We start from the raw sequence: 3,138 nt of genomic DNA, 5'->3' as shown, positions 1-3,138 counted from the left end.
TTTCGGAAATAACTTAAACACGAAATTTTTTACAGTTACATGGTTTTGCACTAATAGAACTATTGCTATTTCTTACGAGATGGCGTTAAAATGTCAATTTTGATATTTTTTGAGATACACCATTTTGCTCTTTCGCCGACGATATAGATTTTTGAAGTCTTTAGCTGTATTTTTCCTAGCTTAGGAATATATCATCGTATTTTCGATTTGTGTGCCTACATACTCTGCTTTTGATGAATTAATGATAAACCTTGCTCGGTATATTCTTCATATATTTTTCGTAGCATGTACTGTCTGCAGTAATTACTTGGCCATCTCTAAAATGCAAGATGTAAAGTAAATGACCAGTCATTGTCACTATAAAGCTAAAAACCATATAAAGACAAAAACCAGTAATCGCCACATTTTCCAAAATACCAATTATTGCCACTCGGTCATTGCCATAAATAAATAACAACATTTTACTGAAAAATTTTGTTTATTAATAAAAATCTAAATCAAAATATTAATAAATAACGAAGCCTTCCCTTGTAAAATACATGTTGATATAAAAAATAAGAAAAAATAAATTGAACTATATATCTAGTATTTTCCGCAGGTTTTAGGCCTCAAATACGTCCACTGGCAAAGTAAGTTCATAACGAATCCGTTCACCAGTGGATAAAATAATAATGGGTGTTGGTAGTATGCCTAAAATACGATTTTTATTAACAAAAAAGACTAACGCTCTTTTGATGCAGCTCAGAATTCTTAAGTTGAGTATATCTATATAGCTCGGCGTCTTTTAGCGAGCATCCATCTTATCCAGCCTCGATGTAGAAGGCCATCGCCACACGATGTCTCACCGGAACGAGCTCATTAACTTCATCGGGCGTATGTTCACCGTTGTTGAGCGTGGGGGGCGAGAGACTATCCGACTCACCCTGAGCCACCGGTCTTACCAGTGAAGTTTCTCCTTCAGATGAGGCGTAGTTGGTGAAAGTCTCTATGGTAGAAGATCCAGTGGACGAACAACTCCCCGTTGATACATTCCGGCATCGCTCTTCTCCTTGAAACATTCTAAGAATTCTTGATAGTCGGTCTTAGCCCGAGCGTGCCGAATCTGATGCACAGTCCTGCCTGGCGGGTGCTGGGTGCTGTAGTATCGATATCCTCGTACCGAAATTTCTCATGCACCATACGGATGGGACACTCGGCACGCAGCCTATGTATGTGAGTGTCCATACCGCTTGCGTGGCGAAGTTGGTACCACAGACACCGATGACCATCTCGATCGATGGTAGGAGAATTAGCCGAATGACTAGGAAAAATTACGTGCTGATATTCTAGGATCTACGCTAATTCTAAAACCTAAGCTTCCAGGAAACTGGGAGGGTGTACAGTCTTAAGGAGTTCTAGGGTTAACCTAGAAGGATTTCTGTATCTCTAGCGGTGCGCGATTTAAGGTCTCAGAAGAAACCGATTTCTTGAATATAGCGCACACTTCCAACCAGGCACACCTTGCGCAATTAGCGTTCGTAGTTCAGCGTTTCACAGACACGGACTCTGAAAAGTGCATCTTTCACTATTCGCTGAAAAAGTGAAAAACAAACCCCAGCTCTACCAACGTGGATGTTTACACTAGGACGGTTTTTGTGAAGGCGACCACGAAGCAAATTTAACCGCTCTTACTAATTTGCGTTTGGGGAATCAAATTTTCACAAAGCAGCGGCTAATTGCGTCATAGCAAACGACGGGCTGAGCAATGTCACAATTTTGCAGAGCCTAGAAAATCTCTAGAAAAGTATGTATAGGATTCTGAAACTATTTTCTTGTGACATTCATTAACTATTATTTATGATTAATTAGCATTAAATATAGTAGATATAGGAGTTCTTTGTTTTCGGCCTATTCATATATTTATAAAAATATTTTACACCGTTCTCAATTAATATTTCAATAGCGATATTAATCGTGTATGATACTATTTATGGCAGTAAAATTTGTACTACATTTACACCGTTTACACAAATGTGTGTTTTAGATTTAGACAACCGAGTTTTTAGACCCAAAAACCTCTTGAAAGTTTCTCGCTCCTATTGATAATTATCCGTCGCCATTGAACTGCAACAAAACAAGAACAGATCATCATCGCGTCGCGAGATTGGGAGTCCCCCTTATGGATGATTACATATCGAGTCGAATGAGAGAGAGGTTTCTTCTTAGAAATCTAAATCTATTCACAATTGCGTACTAAGACAAGTCGACGAGACGTATAGAAAACTGGTTTATAAATATTCAAATATTATTTGCGGTTTTCCTAATGAAGGATCGATTATAAATAATCATTTTGGTAAAAGGAATAGGTTACTTACCTCGTATGTTTTCAATGTCCATTCTTTATTTACATATATCTTCCATGCAACATTATGAATAAATACATCATCTTTTGTCCCTCAATAATTATTGTTCTTTAACTTTATTTTGTTATTTTGGGTGTATATTATTAAATTAGTTTGAACACTATATCTGAAATAAATAAATAAGAAATAATTTATATTAAAACTATTGTTACCTCTTATAATTTTCTTTGTTAATGTCTTTGGAGTTGAAAATGAATATCGATCGTTAATGCATCGGGACGTTTTGTATTTGAAGCCAATTTATTTGATATTCAATTATCCTTTAAGTTGATAAAGAACAAAGAGTAGTATTAATCAATCATGTTATTCAGTAAATCATGACGATGTGACAGGAAGACAAGAGAATGCTCTTTCCTTAGACAGGCGAATAGAAAATAGAAGCTGGGATGGGCCGAAGACGTCAATCTTATAAAAATCAAACAATTTGAAATGTAAGTAAATCTACAACGTCTAATTTTGTTTTATTTATATTTATTGATAATAATGTAGAAATGTAAAGGGACATATAGGTAATTTGTATGTTAACTGAACGCATTCATCTGGAGAAAAATAAGATCGTTTTTGAAAAATAATGTAGTTGTTTACCTTTCATAAGTGTATTACAAAGTGGCCTACAATTGATACAGACATAACACATTGTATTAAAGTAATATAAAGAGAAACAAATCATCATAAAAAATTGTTTTATTTATTGCGCTGAGCAAATGCGAGAAACTTATTAAGATGAACTCATTAT

The sequence above is a fragment of the Diabrotica undecimpunctata genome, unplaced genomic scaffold, assembly GCF_040954645.1.
Source record: "Diabrotica undecimpunctata isolate CICGRU unplaced genomic scaffold, icDiaUnde3 ctg00003111.1, whole genome shotgun sequence".
NCBI lineage: Eukaryota > Metazoa > Arthropoda > Insecta > Coleoptera > Chrysomelidae > Diabrotica > Diabrotica undecimpunctata.
The sequence above is the reverse complement of the archived record's forward strand: the minus strand, read 5'-3'. Positions refer to the sequence as shown.